We start from the raw sequence: 12,663 nt of genomic DNA, 5'->3' as shown, positions 1-12,663 counted from the left end.
TAAAAATTCCTCTATGAAGTAGAAGTAGTTGTAATTCATATTTCTTTTAATTTCTTGTTAAATATTTGTTGGTTATCTGTCAGACTATTGATACTATTTGGTAAGTGACCAAAGACTTTAGTGGCAGTATAATTCACCCCTTTCTGTGCCAAAGTTAGATTTAATCTTGAATAGTGAAGATCATCCTTTCTCCTAGTATTGTAGTTATGCATACTGCTATTACTTTTGAATTTGGTTTGGTTGTTATTAACAAATTTCATAAGAGGATATATATACTGAGAAGCTAATGTGAATATCCCTAGATCCTTAAATAAATGTCTGCAGGATGATCTTGGTTGGACTCGAGCTATTATTCTGATTACAAGCTTTTGTGCAATAAATACTTTATTCCTCAGTGATAAATTACAATGAGTGAAAATAGGCGTAGTAAGCTAATTTACTAAGATGTTTATCAGCAAAATTTGCAATGACCCTTATTGCATAAGTAGCTGAACTCAAACGTTTCAGCAGATCCTCAATGTGTTTCTTCCAATTTAATCTCTCATCAATGGACACATCTAAAAATTTTGAATATTCTGCCTTAGCTATATGTTTCCGATTAAGGTCTATATTTATTAATGGCGTCATACCATTTACTGTATGGAACTGTATGTACTGTGTCTTATCAAAATTCAGTGAGAGTTCGTTTACAAGGAACCACTTAGTAATTTTCTAAAAGATATTATTGACAATTTCATCAGTTAATTTTTGTTTGTCAGGTGTGATTACTATACTTGTATCATCAGCAAAGAGAACTAACTTTGCCTCTTCATGAATATAGAATGGCAAGTCATTAATATATATTAAGAACAACAAAGGACCCAAGACTGACCCTTGTGGAACCCTATTCTTGATAGTTCCCCAGTTTGAGGAATGTGCTGATCCTTGCATATTATGAGAACTGCTTATTTCAACTTTCTGCACTCTTCCAGTTAGGTATGAATTAAACCATTTGTGCACTGTTCCACTCATGTCACAATACTTGAGCTTGTCTAGCAGAATTTCATGATTTACACAATCAAAAGCCTTTGAGAGATCACAAAAGATCCCAATGGATGGTGCTCGGTTATTCAGATCATTCAAAATTTGATTGGTGAAAGCATATATGCCATTTTCTGTTGAAAAACCTTTCTGGAAACCAAACTGACATTTTGTTAGTACTTCGCATTTACAGATATGTGAAGCTACTCTTGAATACATTACTTTGTCCAAAATTTTGGCTAAAGCTGTTAGAAGGGAGATTGGACGGTAATTGTAGACATCAGATCTATCCCCTTTTTATGCAAAGGTATAACAATAGTATATTTCAGTCTATCAGGGAAATGCCCTGTTCCAGAGAGCTATTACACAGGTGGCTGAGAATCTTACTTATCTGTTGAGAACAAGCTTTTAGCATTTTGCTGGAAATGCCATTAATTCCATGTGAGTTTTTGCTTTTAAGCAAGTTTATTATTTTCCTAATTTCAGAGGGAGAAGTGGGTGAGATTTCAATTGTATCAAATTGCATAGGTATGGCCTCTTCCATTAACAGCCTAGCATCTTCAAATGGACACCTGGATCCTACTATATCCACAAATTTAGAAAATGATTATTAAAAATATTTTCAACTTCTGACTTTTTGTTCATAAAGTTTTCATTCAATTTTATGGTAATACTGTCTTCCTGTGCTCTTGGTTGACCTGTTTCTCTTTTAATAATGTTCCAAATTGTTTTAATTTTATTATCAGAGTTGCTGATTTCAGATATGATACACATACTTCTGGATTTTTTAATAACTTTTCTTAATATAGCACAGTAGTTTTTATAATGTTTGATAGTTTCTGGGTTACTACTCTTTCTTGCTGTCAGATACATTTCCCTTTTCCGGTTACAAGATTTTTTATAACCTTAGTAAGCCATGGTTTGTTACATGGTTTCTTATGAGTATATTTAACTATTTTCTTGGGGAAGCAGTTTTCAAATGCATTTACAAAAGTGTCATGAAATAAATTATATTTTAAATTGGCATCAGGTTCACGGTATACCTCATCCCAGTCTAACTGCTGTAGGCTTTCCCTGAAATTTGCAATTGTTAAATTGTTGACTGAATGTACTACTTTGGAAGACTGTTTAGTACTGCTAAATGGAGCTACGTCATATGTTGTAACTAGCTGTGCACCATGATCAGAAAGACCATTCTCAACAGGCTGAGCAGTTATCTGGTTAAATTTATCTCAGTTTATAAAGAAGTTATCTATCAGTAAGCTGCTATCCTTTACCACCTGAGTAGGAAAATCAATAGCAGGTGTAAAATTGAAAGAATCGAGTAATACTTCAAGGTCATTTTTCCTGTTACCCTCTTTCAGAGAATCTACATTGAAGTCCCTACAAACAATAATTTGATTCCACCTGTCTGACAGATAGCACAACAAGGAGTCCAAATTTTTCAGAAATAGATGAAAATTTCCAGATGGGAACCTATATACAGTTACAATTATAAATGTGCTCATAGGCACGTGCTTCTATATGTTTCTCTACGCAAAACTGTTTTGTTTCTATACTTTTTGCACAATGATAACTTTTGACATATATGGCAACTCCTCCTTTCTCCATATTTTCTCTAATTACATGTGCAGAGAGCTTATATCGACTTACATTTACCTTATCCATATCAGTAACAATGTGATGCTCAGACAGGCATAGTATATCTATTTCATCCTCAGCTTCTAAATCTTCTAAACAAACCAGAAGCTCATCTATTTTATTCTTTAAACTCCCAATATTTTGATGAAATATACTTACATTATTTTTAATTATACTTTTATGAGAATCTTTCCTTATTCTAACATTTGCAGTACTCTCCTGACTGAGTTTCTCATTGTGCTTTGGCCTAGTTCCTATACCAGTGGTCACATGGTGTTCAGAGAGGCAGATTATGTCAACTGGGTTGGTTGACTAATTCATCAATGCAATTACCTAGGACTGAGATACAACTTGGTGGAGATAAAATTTCGGTGATTGGTGAAAGTTTATAATTGACAGCTGTGATTGGTGATCCAATGTGCTAGAATTGTGCTGTTTAATTTCTTCCCTAAACTGAAGATTTGTTTCAATCCTGACCTCTCGTAGAACTTGACATCTTTCTATCTTAGCTTAGCTGCTCCAACAGCTGTAACCACTGGTATTTTACCATTCATGGTAGTGCCTCCCCCTCTTAAATTTCCTGCTATTACCCCAGCCAGTTTACTCTTCCCTTTCCTGTTGAGATGTAGGCTGTGCCTGGTATAGTCCAACCTACTGAGAGAATCAACAGGAACCACACCAGTATGAGCCTCCGCACCCAACCCAAGCAGTCGTTCCAACTCCAAATTAACCATCCCAACAGAAGAGTTCAAATGAGGCCGGTCATGGCGTCTCAGGACAGATACAAATTCAACATTGGTGTGTCTCGGTGCCGACGCAAATCTTTACCAGGTCACACTCTATACTGTACCCAGTATCTCTGTGGATAATGTTCCCTGGCCCTCCCACAATAACCACGGTGTCTTCCCTGGTAAATCCTTTACAGAGTGAACCTAAATCCTCTGTCACCTGATCCAGAATAGCACTTGGTTTGAAAAAATTTGTGACCTGGTATTCTGGTCCTAATTCCTCCTGCAGAAGTTGGCATACACCTCTGGCATGAGAACTGCCTAACAACAAAACTTTCTTCCTTTTCGATGACTTTCCTACATTCTTTTTCAATTTCCTATGGAAAGTTTGTTGTGTCCTGTCTACACCTACCTCCCTCATCCCATTTCAGAGAATCCATACCTGCATTTACCTTGTAGGAGTCAGAGAAGTCGTTGGCAACGTAAATCTTGATAGACGAACGTGAATTTGAAGGGCGTTCCCGAACTAGAATCTAGCGTTTTACCACTGTGACGCTTTGGTCCGTACCAAAAGAGGGGACAGTTTGACAGGGTATTTCTTGAAGCATGAAGAAAAACTTAATTTGATAACTGAGGAAGTATGATGGATAAAACTGTAGTTGGATACTGAGGATTAGTTACAAAATCGAGATAAAAGTGCGTGCTAATTGCAATAGTTTTCCAGAAATGATGAAACTTGCACAGGATAGATTAGCTGAATCAAATGAGTCTCGGGACGTGAATTTGTGAATTTCGGTGCTTTCACCTAGTAAGGCATTTCTTTCGTAAGAACGATAGATTTTAATGCAATATTTGTAAATATGGTGTATTGTAGGTACCCGCCCAGATAGCTGTGCGTGTTACAGCGCCATTTCCATGGGGGGAGGTGCTGCGACCCCGGATCGAATCCGCCAATATAGACGGATTAACGACGAGAGTTGGTGTGCCGGCCATCGTGGATGTGGCTTTTAGGTGGTTTCCCACATCCCTCTAGGTGAATACCGAGCTGATCGTAAAGTCCCACCTCAGTTACACGAGTTAGAAAATTTTGTCTCACTTTCGCATGAATAGCACTTCACGCAAATGGCAGGGGTACACGTATTCTATGCCAGAGGGCAATGATTTGGCAATAGGAAGATCATCCGGCCACCCATGAAATCTACCGTACCAAAATCGTTAAAAGCCGCGATGCGGGACCAAGGCACATGGAAAATAAGAAGATGGTGTTGAAAATTTTTTGCTTCATTATTTGAAATTATTGTAGTCCTGGTGAAAGACGTACGAAAATGAGTAAAGCCCCATCTCTGACAATATTAGTATTTTGATTGAGAAAAAAAGGAAAAACACAGAAAATTATAGCTCGTCACATAAATCATGAAAAATCAAATTCACTTGTATCTGACTGCGGCTATAAAAATATTTTCTAACATCTCCTAACAGTTAATACAATAATGCTCCTGCACACAACAGACAACTTACCTTGTCTTGCCGCTGCAATTGCGTGAATATTCTGCACGAAGCAGCAGGCTACAGTAACTTAAAAGAAACACTGCGGTCCTTGAAGGGTGCAATGCATGTCACAACTACCGATACAACTACTGCCGTATTTTTCTATGTATAGAAATTGAACGATCAGGTGAGGCTTTGTCACAAGCCGTAAGTGGTGTAAAAAATGAAAAGAGCCAATAAAAACTTTTAATTTACTATACTCTGAAAACTGACAATTTAAACATTGACTAACTTTACTAGGACCTTTCCTTTTCTTGCGCAGTTTGTTTTGTAAACATTCGTCTCCAATTTTGTAAAGGTGTCTGAGACGTAAAATTGACAGTCCTCAAACCAGTCACAAAAGGCAATCACAAAGAAACGCAAACACAGGATTGCAGTTCACAAAGATTTATTACACATATACCCAAAAACAGTTTTACAAAATCTTTTACAAAACCGGATTTCCCAACAGCCACCAATAACAAATACAATTAAAAATTTTATACTGCCTTTACAAGAGTGTATGGCATGAAACAAGTTAAGTAAAGATCCTTCCTTTAACTAAATAACAGATGGCCCCAGATAAATATAGATGACAAGAATAATTGCCCACAGATTTAACAGGAATTTACTGGGGCTAAATCCCCAGTGGTAAAACAAGCAACCGTACAGAATATTAAACAACAAATTTTAAGTAAAAGAACAAATTGCCCATCGGGAAGGTTAGACCAATAAACAGATTATAGAACAACGGAATTTCACCAATTATATAGTGACGTACTTGTGAAATCAATTTTATGTATAACAACAATATTTAGGCAGAAAAGACAGTTGTCTTAATAGTTTGAGTTCCACGGAACAGCGGGCACGCCCCAGCGGATGACCCATCTTAACACAGGAGTGACCAAACTACTGGGAACAAGGGATGCATCTTTGCGCAGCCGGAACGCATTAACGAGAGTAATCTCCAAATAATTACAGGAGAGAATACTCAGCTACTGGGGAGAGCAGCGCCTCTTGCAGTCAAGTAGAGCAGAGCGTCACCAAAACGTAGGTGGCCGAGCCAACGGCGTCCGCACATATTTCGATCCAAGACGCCGCCCCCTGTATTTGTCACTCCAGAACTGCTTGTGTCCGCCGCTCGTAGTACACCGAACATTAAAAATAAAGACAGACAACCAAACCAAAGGACATAACACAAACCCTCTTATTTCAGAGTTATGCCCCCTCCCCCCTTTAAATTTAATATTCTTAACACATGCAAGACCTCAAACAAATAGCATGGAAAATATTTACTTCTTCCAGCTCATAACTCTTTACTCTTACAGGCAAACCACAATAACAAGAACTCTGTAGAAGTTAAGGGTCTGCCGGACCAAGCGCATAAAAACCCATAATACAAGACATCAAAGTCACGGCCCCTTCAAACGAAGACCACAGAATAAATCATAATATACTCAAGTATCATTACAAGAACACTCTCTTAAAACTTAACATAGCCTGTGCACTATCCTAGAATGAATCATTCAGCCTTCACACTACTGAAGCTTAGTACTCCCGGCACTGAGCAGTGTTTTACATTCTTAACACCACTAATCAACATATACCGGAACCAAGAGTGAATTCCTTATTCGCACCACGACGGGGTTAATCACATACAAATCACTGACTCCGGCTGTGAATACAAATTACGATGAGATTGATCACAAGACACGACTTCAAAGCAATAGCTGATGGCCACCGTTCGTAGTAGCAAACGACGAGAATCCGCATAGCATACATAGAGCATCCAGCGTCAGGTAGTACAGTATACACGCTTGTTAGTGCATTGGAGGCCGTCACCACCAGCCCGCAGCCGACATACTCTTCTAATCATAACACATAGCCGCGACCAACCATAACGGTCACTCCAACACTCGCCACACAACGTATTCCCAAGCAACGGGCAAGCACGACCACTAGGGCCCGGAAGCGGGAAATCAAGAGAGCCGTAGTCGGAAGCGCCGCCCTTAAATAGCGGCCAGCTAGCTCGGTACCACTGGGCCTGCTAGATAAGAGAATCACTGGCGCCAGCGACACCCCCACGGCTCAGCGTCGTCGCGACTGCCGTGGACGCAGAGTTGCCACTGTTGTTACGGTAGGCCGAGTTTGTGAATTTGTGAATCGGCTTCTGGTGCAGTACAACGCTAAGACAATTTCTCCCTGCTACTATTACACAGCCATGCCCCTGGTAAGGTAACAGTATAGGAGAACGAAGGTTCTACAACACTCCAACAAATTAGTAACGATGTCACACAAACGAGTTAAAAGGTTTACTTATCTTTGTGACTAGTTGAATAACGAAATCTGCAACACTGCTTGTAGTAAACACAAAAACGCCCTCAATGGCTAAATGCAAATAATAATATGGAAACTTCACAATACGTAGCGATACAACTGTTCACTTCTAAGGGTTCACTCGACGTTCCCTGTTCAACTCAGCCATGGCCGATGACCTATAATCAAATAGGTGAGAGCTGCTCTTCTGTCTCTCGAGCAGACTTCTGTCCGTTGTCGTCCAGTCATTGGCGGATTTTATTTATTTTCATTTATTTATTGACAAATTGTAGACCTGCTACCTGATGTTTAAAACAAGTCGTACATCTTACAATTTTCGTTTTTCATCTTTTTACAGCTTTCTTTGCTTTTGTTTTATCTACAACATTTACAAAGAATGATACTTTTTCAAAATAACAATAATTTAAGGTTGAAATATAAATAAAATTTTGTTGTTTTTTAAGAAGAACATAAAAATAAGATAGGAGAGATGAGACATTTGTTAGTACCATCACTGAAGGTGACTGACGGTGAATACCTCGGAATCGTTTCTTCGAGCCGTTGACCGCCAGTCACACACACACACACACACACACACACACACACACAGAAATGGTTATTAGTAGAGAAATGATGTTCCTTATCCTATTTATTACTAATCCTATGTATTAACTACTTTAGGTGCCCATCCATGTACAGCATTTGGTGTTTTCTTGGCTAGATTGCCAGCACTTTTGCTTATTTACTGTCACATCTCAGCTTCCTCCTCCTGTTCCTCCTCATTGCGAAAAATGGTTCAAATGGCTCTAAGCACTATGGGAGTTAACGTCTGAGGTCATCAGTCCTCTAGACGTAGAACTACTTAAACCTAACTAACCTAAGGCCATCACACACATCCATACCCGAGGCAGGATTCGAACCTGCGACCGTAGCAGCAGCGCGATTCCGGACTGAAGTGCCTAGAACCGTTCGGCCACAAGGGCCGGCTCCTCATTGTCACTATTTTCGTTGTCATTATGGCTATCGCTGTCCATCCTCTGGAGATTGCTGTTACGCTGCACATAGGCATGTCTGTAATGTCGTGTACGCATATACTCTTCATGTGTTGTTTTTGAAATACTGTTTGTCAGTGCATCTAATTGTGCCCATTGTTCTTCGTCTCTTATTGCTGCGTATATAGCTATGGCTGTATCTGTGTAATCTAAGTGTAGTGTATGTCTATTGTTCGCGTATTGGCCGCAGGAAAAGGCAATGTGTTCTGGGGAACCTTCTTCCTCGCATGTGCATGTAGGTGTCTGCCTCAGTCTCAAGCGGCTTAAATGCGTGGGATAAGGTCCGTGTCCGGTTAAGAAATGTACCATACGGCGGCTGGGATCGATATGTCTCATTCTCAAGCGCTCCCTTATGTCTGGGAGGAAGTCGTGCAGTCTACGTCCATTATCACTTAATCCCACTCACCCTGCCATGTATCCAAACGCCAACTTTTAAGGTGACGTATCGTCTCTATGGGCACAGCGGTTGTTGTGTGTACCTTATCCAGACTCCCCACCTTTAACCAGTACCTTGCAGCTCTGTATTTGATCGTGATATCTATGGGGTATATTCCGAGCACCACACACAGTGCATCCGCAGAGGTGGTACCGAAGGCTCCAGATAGCCTAAGTAGGACACTTCATTGTCGGATTGCACTCGGCCGGCAATTGGCGGAGAGGAAGTCGATATCTTCATCCTCAGCGCCGCCCGTGGCGCTGGTGGAACTCGTACAAGTGGCGAGTCTCTATGACACTGACACCAGCTCGCATCTTTGCGCCTATGGTGCTTTTGGCCTGGCTGTGTTTTGTTCGGACGACACAACAGTTTGGTCAGCAACAACTTCAATTATTCCACAATATCTATATCAGAATTCAGATCACAACAAAGATACAAATATTACTCTCAGAGTAAGCATACACATATCTAAGAAAGTGTGCAGGCAAGCAATAGCAAAAAGGCAAATTACCAAAAATCCTCAGTTAATACCAAAGTCTCCTCCGTCTCTGCTAGCACGGTCACGGCAGGCTGCGACCTCTCATGTCGCACGGCTTCTCTCAATTGCAGACTGTGTCCTACTACTACCAATAGCTGTTCGCTCGCTACCACTCGCGTTAATAATTTCTCAGACTCAGAGTTTGTGTAGTCACGACACAGCAGAATCAGTGGTTTACTTTCCAAAGAAATATGAATGGTTCGAATCCTGCCTCGGGCCTGGATGTGTGTGATGTCCTTAGGTTAGTTAGGTTTAAGTTGTTCTAAGTTCTAGGGGATCGATGACCTCAGAAGTTAAGTCCTATAGTGCTCAGAGCCATTTGAACCAAATATGAGCGTCCAACTTTCATTGTACTATAGACACTAATAGTTTGTTAAGTTTTTACCACTTTGCTTATTACATGATATACAGGGTGGTCCATCGATCACGATTGGGCCAATTATCTCAAGAAATAAGCATCAGACGAAAAAACTACAACAAGCGAAACTTGTCTCGATTGAAGGGGGAAACCAGATGGCGCTATGTTTGGCCCGCTAGATGGCGCTGCCATAGGTCAAACGGATATCAACTGCGTATTTTTTTTAAATAGTAACCCCCATTTTTTATTACATATTCGTCTAGTACGAAAAGGATTATAAATGTTTTAGTTGGACCACTTTTTCGATTTGTGATAGATGGCGCTGTAATTATCACAAACATATGGCTCACAATTTTAGACGAACAGTTGGTTACAGGTAGGTTTTTTTAAATTAAAATACAGAATGTAGGTACGTTTGAACATTTTATATCAGTTGTTCCAATGTGATACATAAGCCTTTGTGAACTTATCATTTCTGAGAACGCATGCTGTTACTGCCTGATAACCTGTAAATACCACATTAATGCAATAAATGCTCAAAATGATGTTGGTCAACCTCAACGCGTTTGGCAATACGTACAACGACATTCCTCTCAACACCGAATATTTCGCCTTCTGTAAGGTTCGCATATGCATTGACAATGCACTGACGCACGTTGTCAGGCGTTGTCGGTGGATCACGATAGCAAATATCCTTCATCATTTTCCACAGAAAGAAATCCGGGGGCGTCAAATCCGGTGAATGTGCGGACGACCAATGCACCTGTCATGAAATATGCTGCTCAACACTGCTTAACCGCACGCGAGCTTTGTGCCGGACATCCATCATGCTGGATTAGCCGCGACAGCAGCTAAAACACCTACTTGGGCATCACCATTTGTTGCAGGTCGTGGTTGACGTTTCACATGTGGCTGAACACTTCCTGTTTCCTAAATAACGTAACTATCAGGCGAACGGTCCGGGCATTTGGACGATGTCGTCCAGGATACCGAGCAGCATCCATAGCACACGCCCGTTGGGCATTTTGATCACAATAGCCGAATACAACACCATATCGACCTTTCCCGCAATTGGTAAACGGTCCATTTTAACACGGGTAATGTATCACGAGGCAAATACCGTCTGCACTGGCGAAATGTTACGTGATACCACGTACTTATACGTTTATGACTATTACAGCGCCATCTGTCACAAAGCGTAAAAAGTGGTCCAACTAAAACATTTATATTTCTTTACGTTCTGCACGAATATGTAATAAAAATGGGGGTCCCTATTTAAAAAAGAAACGCAGTTGATATCCGTTTGACCTATGGCAGTGCCATCTAGTGGGCCAACCATAGCGCCATCTGGTTTCCCCCTTCAAGCTAGACGAGTTTCGTTCTTTGTAGTTTTTTCGTTTGGTGCTTATTTCGTGAGATATTTGGCCCGGTCACAATCAATGGACCACCTCATATATGGAAATGGTAAATGTTATAGTTTAATGCGTTTCATGTGTGCCAGTCGGAGTTGCCGTGCGGTTCTAGGCGCTACAGTCTGGCACCGAGTGACCGCTACGGTCGCAGAAGTCGCATAGTGCTCAGAGCCGTTTTTTATCCATGTGTGATCAGTTTTAAGTGTAATTATAAATAGTCTGATTTACTGTATCATGTACAGATATTTCAAAATATGTGTTTACTGTATTAAGGGGTCTGAAGATCAATCGTTGTAGCGCCGAAATCGAAAACAAATAAAACAAGGCCCTTAAATATACAGAAGGATCCATGCATACTCTAAAAAACATTGTAACAGCTAGACTGCTTGGGTATATCTGTAGATCGATATCACTCCCGCCGGAGGTTCGAGTCCTGCCTCGGGCATGTGAGTGTGTGTGTGTTGTTCCTAGCATAAGCTAGTTTAACTTAGTTTAAGTAGTGAGTAAGTCTATGGACCGACGACCTATGCAGTTTTGTCCCTTAGGAATTCACACACATACGAACATTTTTTAGATCACTATGCGAAGGTCATCCACGTTAAGTCACTTTGTTTTCCTGCTTAGTGGTGGAGCACATTCGTTATTCAAGAGTTTCTAAACCTGACCACACCATTTTACATGATCAGTTGGAATCCAACCAGGACCGCCCGGAACAACAGCAACGAAAGATTGCTCCCTCTTTGTAGGCGGTCAGGTTGAACGTAAGGTTGCTGCTTTTGAAGCCCTTCTGTGAAATCGGACACTTATAGTACAACGAACCTGAACCTGGTACACGTAAACCCACGAAGAGACAACTGGCCAGAGGTTTGAGCAAAAAGTATACACCCAGTAGTGGCTGACTTATCGGGAGACACAGAAACGCCGGCAATGTTAGCTCGACACTCCAGCAACTCGCAAAAAGTACACAGCTCCTCTCGTTAATTGTACTTCGCCGAGATAGCATGGTTGGAGCGAAGCGTTTCTCGGAAGATACCCGTAAATTCTGCCCGACCGACCGGCGAGCAGCCGACTGGATTCATAGCGGCGAGGGTTCCCGCCCTGGGCTTTCGTTTCGCGGTCTGGAGCCGCTTAACGAATTCATCGCCACGAGGGATAATGGCCGCAATTACAGCCCATTAGGGGGACCTGAGTTACACCGGCTGGCCGCGGTCTACAGCCGTCCGCCCTGGGAAAGCCTCTTCTCCACCAGGCGGGCCGCTATTCTGAACACCTGTAACTAAGCTATGTCCGCACACAGGCTGCTAACGTAGGGCTAAATATTCAAGAAATTCCTCAGCTCCCACAGTGCAACCGGCTGATCGGGTTATACAAAAACCTGCGTTCTATAATAATTTTGAATAATCGCTTCATTTCTCGGCGGCTGGAACTACTATGGTAATGACCGCAACTATATGCAAGCATGACTTCGATCACACTTTAACGCTGGGGATGCGAAGAAAACCCGATAAACATGTTGTTCGGAAACATTTGCATCATTCTGACGTGACTTTTATAGGAACACACAGAAATCAATGAATTTTTATTTAAGTTGAGAAGTATACTTGAACCTTGTCCAGTATCGGTACCTTTGTCAAA

This window comes from Schistocerca gregaria, chromosome 7, assembly GCF_023897955.1.
Source record: "Schistocerca gregaria isolate iqSchGreg1 chromosome 7, iqSchGreg1.2, whole genome shotgun sequence".
Lineage (NCBI taxonomy): Eukaryota > Metazoa > Arthropoda > Insecta > Orthoptera > Acrididae > Schistocerca > Schistocerca gregaria.
The sequence above is the reverse complement of the archived record's forward strand: the minus strand, read 5'-3'. Positions refer to the sequence as shown.